General features: G+C 36.5%; 2 long non-coding RNA genes across 2 annotated transcripts in view; both read left to right on the top strand.

The window, feature by feature from the left end:
- The window catches only part of LOC109499758, a 177,701-nt gene that overhangs the window by 113,636 nt on the left and 38,967 nt on the right, over positions 1 to 25,098 (top strand). The gene's annotated exons all lie outside the window — the stretch shown is intronic.
- LOC123385446 lies at positions 7,719 to 9,634 on the top strand. Its single transcript, XR_006597962.1, has 2 exons — positions 7,719 to 8,256; positions 9,495 to 9,634. It is a non-coding gene; the product is annotated as an uncharacterized LOC123385446 (long non-coding RNA).

Below are 25,098 nucleotides of genomic sequence, written 5' to 3'. Positions count from 1 at the left end.
TTCTCTTGTCACCTAAATTGAGGCCCTCTCGACTAAAGAGTCATCATTAAGCCTTAATGGCAGTGAGGAGAGACAGATCTCGGCTTACCAACAAGCAGACCTACTACACCTATAATAGGCCTCTCTAGTTTCTTCCAATTTTCATGGGTTTATGTTTATAAATCCCATCAGAGAAGCAATGGTGATCCTGTACCACTCTCCTAATTTTGGTGTGATCTGTTTGATCTAACATTTGTGTTGATAGATTCTGGGTACTGTCTCTGGAGTAGGGCATGCTTCACTACAATAAGAAAAAGAAAAGAGACATCAAAATAAAGAACAAAGATTAACTTGCCTGCATGTGTTTCTTGCTATTTCAGTATCAAACTACAGCTGGTAGAACTATAGAGGTCAGAAGCCCAGCTAAATGTGTGCTCGCTGGGTCAATGCTGCAGAATAAATGTTTATTAAGTGTTTCTATCAATAGTATTTCCTTTGTTCCTCATTTTTCTTTCATGAGACACCATGGCTGACTTAGAGTTCCATTGATTTTATACCTAAAAAAAGAGTAATTGGGTTATCTATGATTTTTGGCGGGGGGAACAGACAGTGGGTCAGAATTTGCTACTGAAGGGTAACATAATCTCACTTTGATTGGGTATTCCAAAAACACAAATAAAGTTAGTTTCTGGACTTTTAGTTCTAAACTCCTGAAGAAGGGTCGGGTAGGGTGGGGTTGAAAGTCAGTGAGAAATGCATGAGGGAGAAAAGTATTGAATTTGAGGAAGCTCAATAAATTCCACTATTTTTATTCATTAAAAATTTCTACCAATTGATAAATGAGGCCAAAAGTTAACTTTATACAAACAAAGGTGATATTGAAGAATGTGACTTAGCTCCTGATGGCATTAGGTTCTTACCCTTAAATGTGCATCCAATAACTTGCCTGCTGGGTCAGGCAGTGCTGACCAATATACGCTTCCATATGCGTACAGCATGAATGCCATACAACTCAAAGGAGCAGAGCTCTCTATTGGCAGCTTGGCTTCTGGGAAAAAGTATGGAAAATCTCCGCAAGCTCAGTTTCTTTCTCTAAAGTTATGCCTTCAGGTTCAGTTCTTCCTCTTTCTTTACTGCAACTCCCTTCACATGAAAGGAAATATTAGAAGCCTGGACAAATTGTCCCCCACCCACTGTCAGTAACTGTTATTGAGTGATTCTATCCTTTTGTTGAAATTTTAACATTGAAGTTTAACTTATGAACCTTGCCCCATAAATATTATATATTAGGAGAGGGGAAAAAAAGGCCAGCTGGCGGTAGGTGAAAAGACAGAGAATGGAGGTAGATAAGACAAAGATAGATACAATGTTAAGCTTGGATTTAGATATATGTTTTTCTTTGGTATTTCTAATAGCTAGCAGCATGTCATTATGAAATCATAATTCTAAAGAAGAAAATTAATGTTGAAAAGAAAAAATGAAGAAGAAAATAAATTTTTTATTATATATTTTGAAATTTTTTCTCCTGAGTATGCAAGGACAATATTCTGGCATTACTTGCCTTCTTTGGGGGCAGAGCATAAATAAATCCTATGAACTGTAATCAAAGTGTGAGGAAATCTCTTCTTGCCAAAAATGAGTGAGGTATGAGAGATATCCTGATAACCAGCCATTGAGAATAGATTCTGTTTTCCTAAGAGGCAGTCCCAAACTGCCAGGAATTCTTCTCCACATTCTTCAAGTATAAGGATTCCCCACTTTTTTTTTGAAAGTTTTCAGTATGCCACTTCTTTTTTACAAAAGACCTACATTAGTACCTGTTTTTGCTAACTGAAAGAAATCTGAAGAAAAATTTCACTTTTACAAAATAGATACAAAGCTAAAAAGCTAAAATAGCATTCAGCATTTGTTTTGCAGCGAGCCTTTACAGAAGCACCCCAGCAGCGAGAGCAGCACCCCAAACTCCTTCCCAGGAACTATACCTAGAAGCTCAGCATCAGGCTGCCATAGCTTTGAACTGTGTCTGTTACCATCTGTGCTTAACCTCTATTTATTTTGTACATCCATTAGCAACATGTGTCGTAAGGTATCAGAAAAGCCTAAGAGAGGTTATTTTTTGAGACTGGGAATGTTCAAAAATTTTTCAATATAAATTAATGGTAATTACTTCTTTGCTTTATGCCATTTCAGCTTATGAAAAGTTTCACAGGAATGCTCTATTTTGGGATAGTGGGGAAAACCTGTACTTAAAAATGTACAAATATACATATCCCAACTTTTTATTTAGAAACTGTATTGATGTAGATATCACATAAATTATATTAAACTCTCCTATTAACAGCTTTGTTCTTTATGCAATTCAATTGAAGAAATCTAAAGACTTTTTGGTTGTTCTGGTTTTTTTAAATAAAAGGGAAGTTTAAAAGAAGGAAAAAGTGGACTTATGCCATTATCTTGAACACATTTTAGAAAGTCTGGAGAACATAATGTTACTATTGAAACCATATATAAGACCAATGAAGCATAATAGCCCATTTGCTTCATAGTTTCTTAATTCGAGATGGATTAATTTTCAAGCAGTTATGGTCCATTTACCACTTAACATGACATTTCCTAGTTTGGGTTGTTTTTGTATCAAATTAAAGTTAAATGAAAATATATTATTCTATACAAATTTTGAATAAGAAAAATTATAGTAATTCATTGAAATAACAGATTCCATTGGAAATTACACTAATAATTTCTAGAGGATGAGTAAGAGATTGAAACCAGAGTCTGGTTTAGAGAATATGTTGAAGAGGAATAAAAAAGGAGTGACTTATACGCATTATTTTATGGCTCATCTTTATGGCGTGACCCCTGGTTCATGGTGGATATATGGGTTAACTTGGCAAAGAAATGAGCAGACTCTGAAGGGCACCTTTAAGTCACAGCTTGATAACTATCCAACTACACAGGAATCCGACTACACATAAATCGTATGATTTATGACTTATGTTGGCTGAATTTTTGAACTCTCTGGGGGGGGGTGGGAAACATGTTTTTACTAAGGAACTACAACTCCTTAACCTAAAGAAAAAAGCCAAATAGATTTTATTTTCGGCTAATAAAGAATGCCTTGTGGATTTCAGTCAGATCACCTTACTCTTCTCTCCCTAATCATGACGGGACACCCGATTTACTCTGGCAAATATGGCTGTCCCCTCATTTAACTTGTGAAGAAAATGAATAACAATAAGACTAGATATAAGGACAATAAAATTAGAAGGTCGTCTCTTTCCTTCACCAAGTGTCTGTGTGTTTTTGAAATTCTTTTAATAGAATGAAAACTAATGTCATTGGAGGGAAAAAAAACAAACTGGTTTATTTTTCTGTCCTTTGGATAAAAGTAATTGGCTTCCATTTTTACTGTCCAGTCGGCTGCATGGTATCAGTCTTTGTGGAGATACACTTCATACTGAACAGTTCTCCCAAATCAATGCCATAGGATTTAAATCTGAAATGTATGGTCTTGATTATTTACAAAGTTGCTTTATGTCTAAAAGAATTTGCACATGTGCACAAAGAATTTTCTAAAATCTTCACTTGCTTGTATGGACATGGATATGGAAGAATTTGTGAAAAAGCCATAATTTTGATATTATAAGCTCATTTTTATATTCTTGAATGTGAGCGTGATCCAGTTTCAATTTTCTATGAATGCCTTCATTGAGTGTTTGGATTTAACCAGCTGATCTGGCTGCTGTCCATTCCTTATTCACCTCCCCATGTACTTACATCATTGGAAAAGGATATCCCCATGGATTGGAACACGGTTCTTCAGCCTCAAGTATGGGACTAATTGTGTTTCCTGTCATACTCCATCTGATTTGTTGATCGGCCTGGTTCCATCAAGATGACAATTAAAACTTCTGCTTCACTTATGTTTTGGAGATACCATTTCACACTGCCACCAAGTTATCAAAGTCCACATGCCTGACATATTAGGAAAATGTGGTAAATGATGTAGACATTAGTTCTGCACAAATGTCAGTTTCCTGAAAATTCAGCCACATCACACCTCATGGCTTATCATCACTATCAGCCTTTGCTCCCAGCCGGCCTGTTCCAGAGTGTACCATTAATAAATGAGCTAATTCGGGCTATTTGACCCTCTCCATGAGTCAAGGATGAGGTCATAGATCAGCAAATCAAAAGCCCTCCCAGCGCCAATGCATACGTTGAGATGTAGTCTGCTTGCTATTACCCCAACAAACTTCTGAGCCAGGAGTTCCTGATCTCTCTCAACTCCACATCAGAAGGCTTTTAGATTTAGTTTTGCCTGCACTATGCAGACAGTTTGTCTCCACCAACTTTCCCAGTGGGGAACCCTATTTTAAATACTACTGTGGATGGCCGGACCATTCGATGGGCCCCAGCTGAATACCAGAGCTTCTCCTTCCTGACTTAAACAATGCCCTGCCTCCATCAATAGACCTAGCTGCATCCCATTTAATTCTTCCCCTGCATCTAATCACCAGGAACTGGGGTCTAGTCAATCTTGATATTTGTGTTTCTGCCTGGAAAGGAGTCCTAAAGAGAGGGGGCTTGAAATTCAGCCCTTAATTAATTTTCTCCTGCATTTCTGGAACTGTCTATTCTTTCACTAGCCCAGATCAGATCTCTACTGCCACTTTGGCCCCTACCTCACCATCTCTCTTCCCTCTACTTGTCCCTAAGCCGAGTTCATAGACTGATTCTGCTATGCCTTTGTTCAAACTTGATCAGATTTTTGGTCTTTACCCCAAGCTTCATGGTTCAACCATTTCTCTAAATCTCAGGAACTCTCCCAACTGTTTCTACCATAAATGCAACTTTCCCATGGGCTTGAATGTGGTCTGCAGCTGTGTAGGCAATACCAACATTTTACTGGACACTTAAATAGGAAAAGAGCTACTTACTTCCACCCTGCCCTGACCTCTGCACAGATCAATTTCCCTGACTAACTTCTGGGTGGGTCTCTTCCTTACCAGAAATTTCTCTGTCTGTGCCAAGGCACAGGAAATTATTGAGAAAGTAGGAAGACTAATCCTAAACTCTAGCTACTAGCTAGGGGCCTATTTTATTAGTAAGCCCATTTTCTGTGGGTTGGGCCTGATTCATTTCTCAACATTACTGTTTTTGAGGGACTCTTGGAATGGCTTACAGCTTGCCATTATAGGGGTTATCTGATAACCCCTATATCTTTCTATTCATTTTTTTGTTAAAAAATTATTTATTTAAATTCAAGTTAGCTAACATACAGTGTAGTATTGGCTTCAGGAGTAGAACTTGGTGATTCATCACTTACATATAACACCCAGTGCTCATACCAAAAAAGTGCCCTTACCCCTTCCATTATCCCAGAATTTGATAAATTCCTCATACCCATTCTGGTCTGAATCTTCTATGTCATTGTTCAGACAAGCTTTCTGACATGGCATCTTTGTTTGAGTCCTGAGCTTTGACTGTTTGTTTACTTCCCTGAATTTTGGTTAGTATCTCTCCCACCAATCACCAATTCCTGGGTATAGTCTAACTCATTGCTTTTCCTAAACCCCGCTATTGATTGGGTGAAATAAACTCAGAAGCACTTCTTCCTTCACAGTAGCAAACTGATTAGACATAGTAGATTTATTTTCATTAACAAAAATAGATGAGGTTAACTAATACTATTCCTTTAATCTTATTTTATGGGGAACAAACTCTGTAAGAGGCAGCCAAATGATGGCTTTAAGAAATTCCAGAAAACTGCTACTACTCACAGCCTAGAAATTCCTAGCAAACCTAATACCATCAAGGGATGTAACTATGATCACATAATTGCACAGCTCTCTTTTCAAGACTTTGTAATGTGTTTCCTAAATTGATATCATTTGGCAATAGCTATAAATTTATGACAAACCAAAAAGGTTACAATTATGAATTATGGGGTTTGTTCCTAAGGATCCCACAGAATAACTGAAAACTCAGAACCCTTTTGAAGGCAATAGAATAATTTCAACCATCATTTTTTCCATATCTCAGACCAAATACATTGTCTGTCTTAAAACTATATAATAATGGTGTCTTAAGGCTTACTCAAATAGCCACAAAAACCTTTGAACAGATGCATAGTTCCAAATAGGCATTATAAACTATGACAGAAATGGAATTGATTTTTTTTTTATCGGTAATGAATACTTTGTATAGGGTTGGTTTAAAAATGCTGTATAGACCACCCTACTAAAATAGGTCGTCCAACCTGTTTTTCTGGTTTTTTTTCCCCATTATCAGGTTTATCACACATTGTAATTGTATATGTATTTCTTTGCATGTATGTTAGTTTTCTGTCTTCACCACTAGGTCATAACTTATGTGCTCCATGAGACCAGATACGATGACTATTTTATTCACCAGTATATGCTCAGCCCCTATGCCTGTTGCTATGTTAGGTGTTGAATAAATACTTGTTAAATACATTAGTACAAGCATTCAATAACTCTTGAATTGTGATGGACTTAAGTGAGATTATATAAATACTCTCTGACATAATATAAAACAGAGATAACTAAATTGAAGTAGATTCATGTATGATATATACATCTGTCATATATATACTGCATACAAATGAATAGGATCATAGAATATCTATGATATATAAATCATCTCTACACACACATATAGAAAACATTATTTCTACACATATATTTCCCTACATATATATGAACAAGTAGAAATGATTTGGTAAATAATCCCTTGGTTTATTTACTTTTGGTAGTAAATAGATCTTGAGAATATTTTTAAAATCTGAAAATGTGCCAATAATGCTTTATATAATATTTCCCCCCAAAATGAGAGGTCCATTACATTTGAGGTGTGATTCTTGGAAGGAAAATTTAAACACTGGAAAAAAAGAATCATTCTGTGAACTGAATTATTCAAGACAAAATAGATTAAAATCTATCAGTAAATGCATTTAGTAGTATATTTACATTTTTAAAAATTGAAAGAACCAGTATAGAATGCAGGAGGCTTGCTTAAATACCAGCATGGAGGTGGTATGTGGTAAGGAGAGACCTAAAAGTTTTAATTGACTCTTAAGTCAATGTGAATGTGAATATTATTGTGATTATTATTGTGATGATTGCAGTACACTAATGAACGAATGAGTGAATGAATAGAATTTTAGGTTGTGTTACAAAAGCACAATGTCCAGGACATGTCCAGCCATGCCTAGTGTATTCTGTTCAGTTCAGAGGATCACATTCTAAGACATGAGTAAATATGCACTTTTCCAGAGGCAAACACAGTGAGGATTGCAGGGAGCTTGAAAATGTCACTGGGAAGGAATGTTTGCTGGGTCCAGGGACATGGGCATGAGCATTGTCTTCAATTATCTGAAGGACTTACCCTGTAGGTCTAGGATTAGTATCGATAATAGTGCACCATAAAGTGTATCCAGAACCAGCTATGGAACCTAGAAAGTGACAGAATTTGGCACAACCCAAGGAAGAACTTTTTAGCAACATAAAGTATTGAAATGGGCTGCTTTAAAAAAAATTTTTTTAATGTTTATTTACTTTTGAGAGAGAGAGACAGAGAGTGAGCAGGGGAGGGGCAGAGAGAGAGGGAGACACAGAATCTGAAGCAGGTTCCAGGCTCTGAGCTGTCAGCACAGAGTCAGATGTGGGGCTAGAACCCATGAACTGTGAGATCATAACCTGAGCCGAAGTTGGAAGCTCAACCAACTGAGCCACCCAGGCACCCTGAAGTGAAGTGCTCTTTAATATAAACTTCATGAGTTCTGAGATCTTTAAAGAGAGGGAAGTCAGGGAAGAAATTCATTTAATTACCTAAGATACTCTTTCAAGTATAATGTTCTAAAATTGAAAAAACAGCTAACATAATGGACCCTTTAAGCTGTAAGTGGTTTCTATTAAAAGTCATGGGCTTCCTCGCTTAACCTCTGCTCATTTCATCTTATTACTTTAGTAATTTTCTCCCATCCACTGGAGCGTGTGAGTTTATCTTTCCTTTTACTGGGTTTACTGAAAGCATGAGCAATAATCTCAATGACCTATAATTTAAACAAGAGGGGAATTATGACTTTTAACAAAAAGGGTAACATGTTGACCTGAGGGAGGCTGTTGACACTCTCCATTGTTTACCAGGACTTCCCAACCTCCAACCTCTGCCTCACTTTATACGAGTCCGGCAAACTGCAATCTAATGTCAGAACTGGGCCAACAGAAAGAAAAATGGGCAATCCAACAGCTTGTGAGTCACCTATGATCCATTTTTCCAGGGACTAGGGTGATGGTGATGGAGATCACTTATCTTTACTACACAATTAAACAGCTTTCACTCACAATAGCTCCTGGTCACAGAGTCAGTAAAAGTACACTTTCAGCAGCTAGCAACAAGATGGGGGTGTGAGTGGGGTAGTGAACGCTGGTGGAGGCATCTGTTGACTGGACTTCAGGCAGCAGGAGAGTGTGAGATTTGATGCTGTCCATGCAACCGTGGTTAGTTTCATACGGAAGCATGAGAGCAAATATAAAGAATGAACATTTTATGTTTATATCCCCCAATGTCTCTCATAAGAAGTAAGGAAGAAATAAGACTTACTAAAAGCTGTAGATTTCACAGCACCACCTTCAGGATTTCAATTGAGTAAGTCAAGGACTGAGCTTGAGAAATCTGCCCTTTTAATAACTCCAGGCAAAGCCCAGACACTTAGGTCACAGACTTCACACTGAAAACAACTACTGGTTTAGGCAAAAATGACAAATTTGGTCCTTATATTTCTCAAGTGTATCTCTTGGAACTCAGAACCAGTTAGAGCAAAGTGCTATTGCAAAAATCAGTGTGGGGCTTGGGAGAGGGCATGTGCATTAAGCATTTGAAATATGCTTTGTAGACTACTATAGGTAACATAAATTATTAGATACTGGGAAATAGCCAGAGAAAAGTAGGAAAAAAAGAATAGTATTGAATTCCAAACTTTGATAACAACAGAAAACAACTCAACAGTAGGCTAGAGCTACAGTTTGCTTTGGGGTTGAGTGTCAAACTTCCATGTAATAACTCACAGCAGGATGGACTGTGCAATTTGCTTTGGGGTTAACAACACCTATGAGCTGGAATGGGAGACCATTACCCTTGCTATTACACTGCCAGCCTTACCTGGACAAGGGGACACATTGCTATTCAAGCCATATACCACTCTAATGCCACCAGTGAGCTTAGGAGGCAAAAGATATTAAGAGGAAAATGATCACATAATGTTTGATGCAGCTTCTCTGTGCCGATTGCCTCTGTAGGTTTTGATGAAGTATTTATTCACCTCCTCCCAACCATTCTTGGAATAGCCACATTCAATAATGCAAGATCACAAAGGTGATTTGCCTCCTGTTCTCCCCCCACCCCCATTTGAGTATAAACGAGAAGGGTGTTGATAGAATCATGGTCAGTAACCACTATTTTCTTCTTGTTGCTATGCTTCTGCTTTCAAGTCTGAGGAGAAAATCATATGAGCACTTCAGTGAAAACTTCAGCTTGAATCATGTCACTCGGGGTAATCTGGATACCAAGAAGCAAACAAAACAGACTGAATAAAAGCAGCCTGAAGTTCATCAGGTTTACTTTGCCTCCACCTGCTCTCAGAGAGACATAAATGTGCAATGCTTGACTGCAGTTTCATATTTACAGGAATATATTGGAGACAGAAATCATCCTCAGCCCTTAATCCCAGGGAAACCAGAAAAACAACTTCTTATAAAGCTACTTAAGGTAGCAGATGTGGAGGTATGTTTTGGATCAGACACGGCCTAACAAATAACTTTTAAAAATGAAATATTTCACTAAACAGCTCAAAATGAGCACTAGAAATTTTATGAGCTCTTTCTAAAAAATTTTTTTTCTAATGTTTCTTCATTTTTGAGAGATAGAGAAGAGTGTGAGCTGGGGAGGGGCAGAGAGAGAGAGAGAGACAGAATCAAAAGCAGGCTCCAGGCTCTGAGCTGTCAGCACAGATCCCAATGTGGGGCTCAAACTTACTGACAGTGAAATCATGACCTGAGCCGAAGTCGGTTGCTTAACAGACTGAGCCACCCAGGTTCCCCTATGAACTCTTTCTAAAATAAAATACTAAGAATAGTGAGCATTTGGGGCACTACCTCATTCATTCATTTCTTTTTCCTTAACTGTATAGGATTCCTCTGATGTTAATTGTGCTGGGAAGTACTCTGTCTACCTAGGGAGGGGAGGAAACATGCACAGTGCCCTGCAGTGGGTATGCAGTGACCTGTAGTCCCAGGGCTGTTCCTTGTCAGCTGCAATCACTACTCTTCTGCAAACGCACACAACTCACTGTTCCTTGTGGAAGACCTTTTGAGACACTCCTAAGTATGTACTCTTTCAGAGATGGTGGCCATTTTACAAATTTGGGGGATCTGAACTTTTTTATTTAGTTTATCAGATTATTCTTTGGCTTCATTCATTCTTTCATTCTGTCTGTAATGTCCCACACTTTGGAATATACGCATGCATTTTTAGCTCTTTTGTTTTCAATACCTATGTTAGAGTTTCTTACCTTTTACAAGAAAATAAATTGTTAGCTTTTAAAAAGCACCTCTATTTTTTCCTGAACTGAAAATGTTAGAAAACATTAAAGACATATTAATACCACTCTTAGAGCTTGATTGATTTTATAAAAGAGATAGAAATTAGACCGCTCGGGGAATCAAAAGAACTTATTAATAGGCAAGTGGCATTTGAGTTGGGCTTTGAGAAGGGAGGTAGAATTCCCAGTATCATAGATGAGCAGACCCATAATGGCTTAGCAATAGATATTCTTAGAAATAATGAAATACGAAAAGAATAAAATGAATTGCTTAAGAAGGATAAGGCAAACGAGTATTTTCATTAACAAATTTCCAGGATTGAACCAGTTCAACAGGGAATTAATTATTACCCCAGAAGCTTGTCATTTACACTTCTCTTACTTTATTCCCGAATTTCTCTAAAAATTAGAAAACAATTTTATTATCCATACCCTCAATTCCATTTCCATTCTACTGTAACTCTTGTCTCCCATTTCATGGGAATCTGCCCACTCAATAGACAAGGAAGTCCAAAGTCAGTGATATGATATGACAAAATACAGTGTGCACAAAACCTTAGACAAATGATGCATGACTATTCCGTTAAGCTTAAGGAAGCAAATATCATTCCATTTCTCCCCACTAGAACAATAGCATAGGAAAACATTTGCCACCTTTTGCTACTCTAAAGGGTTTGGTCCCACTAATATCCTTGGCATGACGGGCATGTTTCTTTCCCACAGGAAGGCTAACTTCCAGTCAGCAATTCTGTTCTTTAGAAGAGGCTACTAGCTCACTTTGGAATGATCAGAATTTTCATTATGGATTGAAAAGTATCCTCTATCAATAAAGATTTTGGATTCTTGTCAAGACTATCCCAGGATTAGAATGACATTTCTCTTCATTGAGAGCTGCCTTACAAGAAACTCAGCAGGCAACTACCTTTGACAGAGTATATAAACATTGCTTTTTCTGTGTCTAATTTAAGATAACTTTTAGACCTCTTCTCTGGCCAATTGTTTAAAATTGTTCAAGATTGGAAGAAAACTTATAGAATAGTTTATTCAAGATATTCAAGCTTAAAATATGAATCTTTTAGTTAAATAAAAATTTCCAAGGAATTTTAATATATAAAATAAAAAGCAATGTTACTAGTATCACTTTCATTTATAAATCAATTTCTGTAATATTTTGCAAAGTCAGTAAAAACAGGAGACATTTTTGACAAAGTGAATATTTGATATTGCACAATTCTTTTCCACATGGCTCATTATAAAAGTATTTGTAGGGACATATATTTAAAGTCAAATTGCTGAAAATCTCAAGATTTACTTCTTGATTAAATAGAAATGGCATGGCATGCTTTTTTATGAAGTCAATATAAAACAAGATAATCAATGAGTTGGTGGACTCTTGATATTATAATTAGAAAAAACACATATTTAAACAGGTATATTGTTTTTTGTTTTCACTATTTTATATGTAGAGGGGTGTGTGTGTGTGTGTGTGTGTGTGTGTGTGTGGTTTTGCATGAAGCACATACGTGAAACCCTACAGTTATGTAGAATTTGGTTGGAAAGCATTTTACTTGTCCTATCAGAGAAAAAAGAAAAAGAAAGTAAGACCCAGAGAAGCATCTCATTCTAGGTCATTTCACAATCTACTGACAGTGAAGTAATTAGAATGTACATTGCCTGCCTCCCGTTGTGTTCTTCCAATTATTTCCCAATACCCCTTTCATCTTATTATTGTTGTTATTATTGGTATTGTTGGTGTTAATATTGTTATTATGGTAAAGCTGAAACATCCAAGAAATAATATGATCATAAAACATTAGCACTGGAAGGGACTTTGGAGATAAACGCTAATATCATAATTTCCTAAGGTTGTAAGGTGAAGTGAGTTACCTGCCTAAAATCACATAAATTGTTAGCAGCAGGGACCTGAGATTTCTAACTTTTTTCTCAGTGTTTTTCCCTCTTTGTCTTATTGCTTCTTACTTTAATAGGAGTGTTCTTGAGAAATAAGTTTAATGAAGAGGATTTATATCATCTGAAGCAATTGCACTTGATTTTTTAATAGTATTTAGTTCATTCTATCAAGAAACAATGCCATTTGTGGATCTGGTTAAATTTTAAATGCAACAATGAGAAGTTCCATTTTAAAACTTTTGAAAAATCCTTATCAGTTTATTCTGAGAAGTAAAAAGGAATATAACCATTGTCAAACGTGTTCTCCAAATTGGACCTAGATTCTTACAACTTTTAGCCCAATTTCCTGTACACCTGTTGCTTAGAAGACTAGACATTATTTTAAATGTTGGACAAATGAATTATTGCTCTATAGACACAGATGAACAAACAGCACGTCCATTTTCTGTGCTCCTGAACTTTAGGGTATCTATCCTCTCAATAGGAAAAATGCACACATATGTAAAGCATTTTCCATTGTACTTAAAGATGTTGGCTTTGTGACTCATCCAAGGCTTCAACTTTCTTTGAATTTACCCTGCAACCACCACAAGCACCTATTAAGTATCCCTCAGCACTACTGAATTTGCAGTCAAAGTGGAAATACGATGCCTTCTCTGGGTTTGAATACCAAAAGGAAAATTTCATAAAGAAAAAATAACATTCCAGTTTGGCTTCTTTAATAAAAGCAAGCGATGCATACTGAGTTTGTAATTAAAATACTTTCTGTCATTTTAGGGAACTTAAATGTTGAATGATGTCTGTGCTATATTTATATTCACTTTACTCCCCATTAATAATAAAGCATTTACAGTTGGGAATGAGTGTGGCCATAACTTCTGCTTTGTCTCATTTGGGATTCCAGGATCCAAGGCTTTTCTCTCTGGCTCACTGTGTGTCTTGTATTATAATTTCATTACTTTTCTGTCTGCTTTGAGAAAATATTTTATCAATAGTCTTGTTCTTGTTCATATATATATATATATATAATATATATATAATTTAATTTTTAGAAACACACTAAAATGTAAAAAGTATAGCAAATAGTTGGATTATCATGGTTTGGAGGCATTTAAAATTTTTAAAGATTACGCTTTTTTTTTTTTTGCATGTGACAGAAAGAGTTATAAAGTAAAGAGACTTAATTATGTATTTTCAGCTGCCATGTTGATTTGTCACTTTCAAACTAAGTTCCATGGAAGTCTGGGACATGAACCTCTCTAGTAATTTTTTTTAATGTTTATTTATTTATTTTGAGAGAAGGGAGGGGGTGGCAGAGAGCAAGAATCCCAAGGAGGCTGTGTCTTGTCAGCACATAGCCCGATGCGGGAGATCATGACCTGAGCTGAAATCAAAAGTCAGACACTTAACCATGTAAGCCATTCAGGTGCCCCTAGATTTTTGAAAGAAATGACTGAAATTTTTCTACTTTGTCCACTTCCAGGTTTGTTACCCCTAGGGGTTAGTATTCTGATGCATGAAAAACGCCCCCAAAGTTTTTGCAACTTCACAGTATTGAGCCTTCTGTACAAATAAAACATGAGCCACAACACAATATCCTACATAAGGTCTTGAACCTCAGAAGGAAGTGAAATGGCCTTCTTTTTCCTAATGTTTTCTCCTCTAAGTTAAGAGTGAGATTGTACTTGCTTTGGAAAAAGAATGAAAACCTAAAACTGTATTCAGGAAAAAATTATATTTATATGTATATATCAGAATACTGCTTTTTCAACTCTACTGGTGGATTGTTACTTAAAACTGGTATATCAGTTAAACTGTATCCCAATTTTGTTGTAAACATTTACTTAATAGTCTGTGTTGTTTTTCTTTAGTAAATACACCATTTACCTAAGTCCATCTGGATCTTTATTTATCCAAAATCAGATTTTGGGTTTTGTATACTGGGATTAAATAAAAATAAAAATGAACGTTTCTTTGAATATATTTTGTAGTAAAGAATAAAAAAATTGGCATCTGCCATAATCTGATGCATTTTGTGATCATTCCCTTTCACATTACTTATTTCTGTAGTGTTTATACCTACTGGTTGAGGGTTGACACCAGGTGAAGGGTGGTGCTTTGGTTATAAATGTATTCCCAAATGTGGTTATGCAAAAAATTAGAGAAAAAGTTTTTTTTTTAATCACACATTTTTTTCCTATAAAATATGTAATACATTATGTAAAAAAAAGTACCAACTGCATTTCTTGCCTTACTACAGGTAGAACAGCAAACAGAGAAACGAGAAAAAACCTACTTTCATTTTAAACTTCAAATGATATCAGTCTTTGTTAATTAACCTTTAATATTCACAGTGGTGATTCTAGGAGCTTCTGTAACTCACCTGGCCATTGGGAACCTGGAGGGATTGACCTACAACCCATAGTCAAGCTTCTTGGACATGACCAAGTCACTGTTTCAGAGGCAAGAAAATGTTTCCATCCCTATTACGGCCTTACTAGATGCACAAACTAGTGGGTTTTTGATGACTTTTTTTTATAATTTTCTAATTGTATTTGAGGCAGTTTCAATGGTGGGACAGAATCACAACTTTCTAACTCTTTGGAGCATCTTCTTTATGCCCTGAAATATAGAGCAAGAAAGAAAAACATTATTTCTGGACAAATAAGGAATTCAGAAATTTTGTGTACAATGCACAATTCTACCTTTGTTGCATTTATATCTTCTGTGGAAGGATATTTCTTGTTTAAGAATAATGATCATAGATTATAATTCTATTTATTTCCTATGAAAAGGAAGAAATGTCCCATGTCAAAGCTCAGCAGTCTGCTCCAATGAGGGCCCTCTGAGGATTTTCTGTAACAGCAAGAATCTCCTTGCCTTGGGGAACCTAATGCTCACTAACCCTGATATCCCCAAATGAGGCTTCATCCAAGTATATGGACAAAGAAGTATGGACACTTCTTTTCATTGCCCAGTGCTTCCTGTTAGGAATAATTTATCTTGGAACATGGTACTGTGTCACCTCATGGCACTGATTAGTTCTTCACCCGTTGAGAATAGTTAGTAATTATTTTCAGTTGAGTACAAATGGCAGCGCTTGGCAGTCAACAGGGTTGATTATCCTAGCTCTGCCATCTACTAGACACATACTTGGGTTAGTCATTAAAACCCTCTAAACTTTCATTTCCTCATCTTTAAAATGGACATAGTGACTCCCTGTGGTACAATGAAGATGAATTAAGGCTCAGTGTTTCTCAAGCATTGCTTTTCATGAGAATCACTTGGTAGATTCTAATTCTGAAAATCTGGGGAGGAGCTTGGTATTCTGCATTTATCACAAGCTCACAGTTGACCCCCAACACTGCTGGTTCATGGATCACTCTTTGAGTGGTAATAAGATTTTAAGTGAAGCCTGAATATACAAACAGATAATGGCCAACCATATATCAAACTAGAAGTGTGACCCAAATCTTCAGCAATCTGCCCAAAAAACCAGCTCCTTATCTTTAATAACCTATCCAGGAAGCTGGCCTATTTTAAGTCAAATCTGCAAGAAGTCAGACTGCTTTCTTTAGTAATAATTCAGGAAGCCAAACTATAACTTCTGTAGCAATCAGACTAGAATGGTCAGGATTTGATTAATAACAGACAGCTTTTCTAATTATTGTCCCCACTTCCAGGCTAAGACCTACCTAAGAAAGCCAAATATGCATCCCTAACCAATTACATAGGATACTTCACTTCTAGTTACCTGCCTAAAGCATCCCTATGCTAAAAGCCTCCATTCACAGCATACCTGATGCCTTCCCTATTTTCCACTATAAAGCTTTCCTATCCCTCTCCCTGCCTTCAAGTCTGCCAAAATGCAATTGATGGTGGTTGATTCCTTTGCTATTATAAGCTCTGAATAAATAGCCTTTGTTTATTCTCATTTGTTAGATCTTTATTTCTACATACACAGCTTATGAAAGGTGCTGGTCATTTAGTGAGGGCCCAGTAAGTGGTAGCCTTAGGTCTCTAGAGGAGAGTGGATCTAGAGGCTTCTCTCCTCACCTCAGGAGAGCTTTTCATTCAGCTTTTTATCCCCTACTCCCTCCTCCCCTGCCCCCGCCCCCTAAAGGCTGGTTTACTGATATCATTGAAGTTCATAGACACCCTGCCTCATTCTTTCCATGGTACTATCTTCTGAATGGGAAAGACCTTGACTATTTGCTTTTGGGGGTGTTGGGGCAGTGCTTTATCTTCTCCCTTCATCTAGGTTGCACAGAAGTACAAAAAATCCCTAATAAACGTATTTCACCCTCTGTCTAACAACTATGGTAATGGGCCGAGGGTATCTCTCACCCACCCAAGGGAAGGCCACATCATTTCTCATTAGCGAGCCCATCACTTCACTCTTCGTTGTCCTATCTGATATGTCTGGGCTCAAAGGTGGTAAAATGGTCATATTTAGGTTTTGGCTGAAAGAGAATGAGACAAGCTTACTTAAGCTTAAATCGTGTACTCTGTCCCAGGCTTTTAATAGCAGCTATATTTGAGTTTAGGTCATTTCTTAGCAAAACTTGGATGGCATTTTGCTTTACTTTACCATTTTCCTTGTATTTATATCTCCTTTGGGGACCTCACATGAGGAAATGGCTGGTACAAAGGTAGATTTAAGCTTTCTTGGCCATTGTCTCCCCAAAAGCACTATAATCTCATATATTTTCTTATACTGATCATTTAAAATATAACTAAATGAAAACATGATTACCCAAGAGGTATCTTGACTGAAGGAATATAGATATCTTCCAACAAGGAAGAGAAGGGAAAGGGTGACTAAGATTTCTAATAGTCCATGCTCAAATAAAAATTCCATGGCCCACATTGGCATTGAAAATTCTATTTGGCACAGTAAAAAGAACAGTATATAAGTGCTATGCAAAAGGAATATTTCAAACACAAATGTAACTGGAAATGGCTGCCAAGCATCTGAATTGTTAGACTGCGTTTACCTTTAAACACTTTCATCAAAAAGGAGAAAATATATTTTAGAATTTTTATCTTTACCAAGCGTTTTCACCATGTGCTTGAATAATTTATGTTGCTATCTCAATAAACTTTTTAGTATACTTTTGTTATTTGATGCAGTCAAAAATGTATGATAGTTCGATGCATTTTTTTTTTGATGAATGTTCTTCAAGTCACCCTACTTTCTGCACTGTGCCCTATGAAATAGAAGAGAGTCTGAAATATTCCTAAGGAGTATCTCTCTATTTTCTCAATAATACAATGAAATTTAAAAAATTCTACTAAAAGCCCTGGTATAGGTGAAAACTGGCACTTTTCAAAATACCATTTCTCAGGCTTTTCTGCAGCAGATTCTGATTTAGTAGATATGGAGTGGAGCCCTTGAAACTGTATTTTTAAAAGTTTTGTAAGTGCTTCTGATGCCTGCCAGATCTGGCTTCAGAGTTAAAATTAGATGGATGCCAACTGGCATGATTAAAATACTTCTGGATTGGAAAAGCCCACAGTCCTTTACAAAGCAGAGCAATTTGATTCAATTCGAAAACATTTATTCAGTGTCTACTCCGTGTCAGACACTTTGGTGTATGCTGCAGAACAAAAGTGAACATCACATAGTTCTTGTCCTCGATTGGCTCAGAGACTACAGATAGATTAGGGAAGGAGAGAGACCAACAGAGAGAAAGAGAGTGAGAAGGCGAGAAGAAGACACAAAGGGGGGAGGGAAAAGGAGAAAAATGGGAGCGAGCAGGAATGAATTAACCTACCTGCAGTGTGGCAAAAAATAAAAATTAAAACAAATTCCATTGAAGTTAACAGAGGAACAAGGAGGAAAGAAAAGGTAACTTTGGATCTGCCTTGAGGGGTTACAAGAAATACAGCAAAGGGTTCTCAACCAGTATTGAGTAGCGTGTGGGGGCAATTGCAGTTGTGGTTCTGTGGCTGTGACTGGCATTTAAACACCATGGGGTGCTCATGCATAAGGTGTCCACAGCGCTCCTGTGAAAAACCCTGCATTGACTGACAGAAGAGAAGTTAATGTCTTGAAAATCAAAAGTGCTAGGAAATGTGAGATAAGAATGCTGGTTTCGATCACCATTGTGATACTCTTTATGACAAGAACAGTAACAGAAAAAGTAATTAATTTGTATGAAGGTTTTAGATGACAAATTTTGACTACTCTGATAATTGAATACCTATCACTGTCTCAAGTTGGAGATGTAGAACTGATACTAGCAACTGTGAAAATGCTAATATAGCATCAGTTTTTATTTGGAAGAAGCATAGAACAATGCATTAATTAATCGCTTTATTGCTTTAGCATCTACTATTTCATGAATAGGATAGAGTCCTCTTGAGAATGTCCTCAAAACTTCATCAATTTTCAATGATTTTTTTCCTCCAGATCAATAGCATTTCTGAAATATGCTTTCTTTGCTCAGCTGTGCATGAAACTATTGGTTTTCTTTTGACTATAAACCCTATTTCCAGGATCTTTGAACAAAACAATTAACTGGTAGGTTTTCTAGTGACCTGGAAAATCATAATGTTAGGATCAGAACACTTGCAGCCATGGTGAGAGTGTATACTCCATTAGAAACAGAGCTGAGAGAGCAAAAGGAAAGTGTTACCTACATATTTATTAAGAATAATTCGTAGGATATAGAGCAAGTCCTTTTAAAACAGCATCTGGAGAGGTTCTTGAATATCATTCCTTACATTCATCCTGAAAAGATTAATCTGTTTTTCTATATTCAAGAAATTCTGTGTGCTTACAGTTGCCTTGGTACACTCACCTGAATGAAACTTGAAAGACTTTTAAAGAAAGAAGACTTTCTTATTTTTTAAGGTTTCACATAAACACTCCTACATAGAACTGAATAGTTTATATTAAGTATTTTGCAATTGAAATCTTCCTAGGATACTACATTAATATTATGACCACAGTATAAGAAAATTTTTTTCTATGATAGTACATGACCAACATGCCTATATTCTAATAAAATGACTATAAGATCATTATCAAGACACTTAGTTAAAGTCAAAAATCATAGATGTGGAATTAAGAACTCTAGGGTTTTGATTCTGAGCTAAGTGACCCATACTTCTCAGAAATGGGCCTCTTCCTCAATATTCCACTTAGATTCTCTAGCAGGGCATAGTCTAATATTTATCAAATATTTGTGCCCAAGTTTCACCAACAGCACAAACACCTATTACTTTAAGTCTTGTCTTACTGTGTTAGGACATTTTGAGCAGTGAATATGATGATGGGCATGACCCTAAGCCCATTGGTCTCACAGTCGATATGGGGCTGTCCATGGAGACTGACTAAAATAGTGTTATGAATAGTGTTATGAATAAAATAAATTTGTTTGGAATTATTCACCATCTAAATCCTGACCCAGGGTCCAACTTTTAAAACAAAACCACCTTTCTTTTAGTCATTTAACATCTATTATAAACTTTGGAACATACCATTGTCTTCTTTGACCGTGCAAACCACTTAATTTGTAGAAGTTCTCTAGTCATTCCAAGACCAAGGACATGCCTTAAATCTTGGCTTGGCCAATTAGATCTATACAAACAAAGATATCAAAGGCTGGGAGGAAACCATCTATCCAACCTTCATTCAGCCAAGGAAAGAGAGATCCAGGGGTTTAAACACGAACCAAAGTCATGTGACAGAATCAGGAGTAGAACTTGGAGACTCTTACTTCTTATTGTTATTTCTTCTAAGTCACAAAATTCCTCTCTGGTGTTGCAGACATCACCTCCAGATCTGACCTTTAGATGGCTAGTGGCTAACAGGAGTTAGGTTGAGACTGTACGTGGGTCACTAAAGGTCATTCTCATTCATGTGGTGTAACACAAAGAACACATTCTCCTGATGGAAGGTCAGAAGCATGACCATCCTGCATCAGTATCTTATTTGTTCTCAGCACATTTTGGGGTACAGAGAAGATATTAAGGTTTAAACTCTGAATTAATATATACACTTGAGGCCAAGATAATCATTCTGCCAACTATAGATATGTGGTATTAGGGAAAAGTATTTATTTTTTCTAATTCTCATTTTTCTTGACTATAAAACTGGGTCAATAATATTACCACTATGTGGGATTTTCAGGATTAATGAAATAAATGGCCTACCTTAAGTGTTTTATTAGTGAATTCTCCTGCTATTAATAATGAAGCTTTTCTCTCGGAAGTTCTTCATGGATTTTAGTACTAAGAATAGGAAACAGACTAAGAATCTTGGACATAATTTAGTTTAATATGTAACATTTCTTTCTAGGTAAACACACTAAGAAAGATACATAATTGTATACATAAGAATTAACTACCCTCAAATACACATAATTTCCTTCTTTTGTTGGGGAACTCGGACTCAGACATTTAACAATTTGTTTTATAACTATGTTTACATTATTTAATGATGTATTTGATATCAAAGCAATAAATCAATATGTAAATGGAAGAAAAGCATACTTTATATTCTTTTAATGTATGAAATGCTTTCACTTATTCTCATCACTCAAAGAAGAATTTCAAAATTCATGAGTGCATTGAGACTTTTTATACTGAACAAGAAATACCACTATCTTTTCCTTAGCTCATGATTTTATTCATGCCACAAATTTTCATGGAGTTTCTTTTAATATGAATTTATAAAGCACAGTAAGTTATTTAATTTGTATGGATTATTTAATCATACAATGATTATTAAATGAACTAAACAATTACATTTTATCTTAATGAAAAACTATGTATAAGTACTTTTTCCATTTATCTTGCAAAATAGCTATGCAACACCCTTAGAATCATAGCAAAGTATTAGCTCAAAGAATGCATAAATCATGCCTCTCTGTTTCTGTGGTCCATGGCTGAATGATTTTTCATCAGCACATCTCTTTTTTAATGTATGACGTTTCTTCATGATGACATGGAAATTAAAGATTTTCTAATTTGAGGATTATAGTTAAACATTTATCAAATGACATGAAAGTAAGCCTTTTGAAATTGTGCCAAAGGAGAGTGACAGCCCAATAGGGATTCTATCAGGAAGACAATTCGGAGCCATTTTCCCTCTCATCACACTCTTGATTTTAGTCTGGCCCATAGATACATTGTGTAGCATAGAATTTAACACTGGCAGCTGGGATGTGAGACCAAATGTATTATCCAATGCATGAATAATGTGTGATATAATTGTGAGAGGATTTTTTTTTTTGAAGAGTTGAAACATATTGCAAGTGGGACAAGTAAGATCGGCCTAGTTTCATTTCACTTAAAATGTTGCATCTGAAAATTGAGAAAACATTTATTGAATGCCTCTTTTATGATAGGTACTGAACTCTTATACATACCAAGTTGCTTATGAGACATGCAAATCTAAATCTAAGAGGCCCATCTAGAATTTAGTAGGTCCAAAACTAAGCTGATTCTTTCCCACCCCATCATCCGACCTGCTTCTTTTCCTCTACTTCCTAAATGTACAGCCATAAACCTAGAGACCCAAGATACAATCTATGTGTCATTGAAATTCCTTCCTCTAATTTACTTCCCTAACATAATTTATCACCAAATCCAATTGATTTAGTCTCTGAAAAGCTTCTTGAATTCAACCCCTACTTCACAGGACTCCTTGACTAATGTGATGCTTTATTTCTGTCCTAGACCATTTCAATAGTCTATGTACAGTCCAGTCTTTCTTCCTCTAGTCTCACCAAATCCCATTTTTCCCTGAACACTGACACAAAGCAGCTTTCTAAAGTACAGATCTGAGCACAGTATCACAGCACTTCATACCTTTCTTTGGATCCCCATTGCCTATAAAACTTGAACTATGTCCAAATTTCACAGAGCCATTGCCTTGTCTCCTGCTACCATCTCCCTTTCTGTTTATGCCCTATGCTCCAGTCACCTTCTTTGTCTGCTAATTTGCCATGTGGCTTTCAGGTCTCTGTGCCCTTGACACTCCCCCTGCTTGGAAGTCCTTTTCATCGTGTATGAATGAAAACAATCTACTAAACCCTCAAAAGCCAGTTTAAAGATTACTTCCTGAATAAAACCTTTCTTGATGTTTCTGTTTAGCTAATTTTTTTCTTTTCCCCCACCTCACTGCATTCTACACACATTATTGTGATAGCTCTTGCCATAATTGCAAATACTTTTTTATGTTTTATATTAGTGACAGTGGCAAGAATTTTTTTTTAATGTTTACTTATTTATTTTGAGAGAGAGAGAGAGAGAGAGAGAGAGAGAGAGAGAGAGAGAGAGAGAGATTGAGAGCAGGGGAAGGGTAGGGAGAGAGGGAGAGAGAAAATCCCAAGCAGGCTCCACACTGTCAGGACAGAGCCCGACGCAGGGCTCAGTCCCACAAATTGTGAGATCATGACCTGAGCCTAAATCAAGGGTTGGACTCTTAACTGACTGAACCACCCCAGCGCCTCCAACAAGAAGCCTCTAATCCATGTCTGTCTTCAGATGCTCCTCTTTCTCGCCTTCCTTCCTCATGGTTTCTAGATTCCCTAAAAACCTTGGATATTCCTTCATTGCTCATACTATAAAGTCCAGCTGGTGAGCATGGTACACTGAGCTTTTCACTCTCCATTTCCAGCCCCAATTCCATCACCCATGCCATTCACCCTACATTCTCATAGACAGTAAGTCAGTTCTAAATGTACCATGGTAGTTCATACCTTGTTTATTTTTCCTTTTCTAAGAAATGTTTTTTTTTTTCCTTCCTCTCCAGATGGTCTCTCTCTTATTATTGTATGAAGGCTCACAAGACACACAAAATATCTACAAAGCCTTCCTTGCACTCTAGTGAGTTCATCTACTTTTGTCTTTCCACTCCCAGAAGATCTGAAAAGGGCCATGTTGTCCTTAGAATCTTGTAATAGCCTAACTGGTCTCCTCCTTCCATCCTTGTCAATCCTCAGCACAGTGACAATAGTGAGTCATTTAAATGGAATATCAGATCTTGTTAGTCCTCAACTCAAAACCCTTCACTGGGTCCCCATCTCATTCAGTCCTGCATCTTATGGCCTGTGTCACTTCCCTGACCTCTCCTGATACTGTCAGCTGGCTGCCTTACCACCTGGCTGCCTTGCTCTTCATTGAACTCCTCAGACAAACTCTTGGCTCTGGGCATATGCACTTGCCTTTTTCTCTACCTGAAACGTTCTTCTCCAAATAATCACATGGCTTGTATCTCCACCCCTTCGTAAATATCAAACTGTCATTGAAACTTCTCAGCTTTCCTATTTGACACTGTACTTAAGTCTTTTCCTACCCTCATTTCCTATCCCCCTTCATTGCTCTTTCTTCAGATCAAATATTTTCTATTTTATTTCTTGTTGCTTTTCCTGGAAAACAAGCTTCACAGAGCAGAAATTTTTTCCCCTATTGTGTTTTCTGCAATATCCCTAGAGCTTAGAACTATTTCTGGTTTACAATAAGTCTCAAGTATATATGTTAAGTAAATACACACATTCATGCTATAAAGTACTTGAATGGAGAGGTCATGTTTGACTCAATTCCATGATTCCATCTGGGAATGATCCTTGGCACATAATCATTAATCCACAAAAGTTTTTGATTAATAAACAAATGTATTTGCCAGCCCTTGGATACAATGTAGGAGAAGCTACTTAAACATGCAGCAGTGTATTTGCTAGATTACTTCCATCTAAATGTAGTTAGATAAACAACTTAACCTAGGTGGAAAAATGGTCAGCTATTATTGGCTAGTGATTAGAGAGTTCCTCATTTATCTGAAAGATTATTGGAAGTCAATCCACTGTACATGTCAGTGAGATTTGTTGTTGTTCCTTTTAACAACTTTATTATTTTACATTGTTGAAAGACAATGTTGCTTTTCAACACTGGCTTTAAGGTAGAACATTGGGACATTACAGAAAATTCTGATGCCACATATCCAGAGTCAGGAATTCTTATTCAATTAGTTGGGGTGCAACCTGCGCACGGTAGTTTTTAAATAGTCCCAGAGAAATGAGAATGAAGAACCAGAATCAGGGGCCACAGTTTAAAAAGGCTGTATCTTAGGTTAACTGGCCAGGTCTCAATGGTTGCCACATACCTTACTCTCACCATGACTGGTGAAGTTGAAATAGTATTTTACATAAACTCAACAGGAATCAATAAAAGCACATATATAGTCATTTTTAATAAAGGAAAGCAGCTAACTTTTTTTTCTGATGTAAATGATAGATTACTTCATACTTTTAAAAGTTATTTTAGTGAGTTTATGGCTATATCCTGTGTAAAATACATTTTTCCTTTAGCTATTAAATTGTAAGTGTGAATACAGGAGAAAACTGGCATACAGATGGACAAATTCATTGTTTTCTTCTGTAAAACTAAATCTTATGAAAGGTTCCCTTCTCTCTGTGAATCAAAGTACTATGGATTAATTTATCATCAAAACTAGCATCAGCTTAAGAGAGAAACTTGAGAGTCAGCTTAAGAGAAAGAAATGAAATTTTCAAACTGGACATGAAATGATTTTAGACAGAATTTTTTGTCTGCTACTGATTCCTTCCTAA

The sequence above is a fragment of the Felis catus genome, chromosome B2 (assembly GCF_018350175.1).
Source record: "Felis catus isolate Fca126 chromosome B2, F.catus_Fca126_mat1.0, whole genome shotgun sequence".
Classification (NCBI taxonomy): Eukaryota; Metazoa; Chordata; class Mammalia; order Carnivora; family Felidae; genus Felis; species Felis catus.
This window is presented reverse-complemented; position numbering and strand designations above follow the sequence as displayed.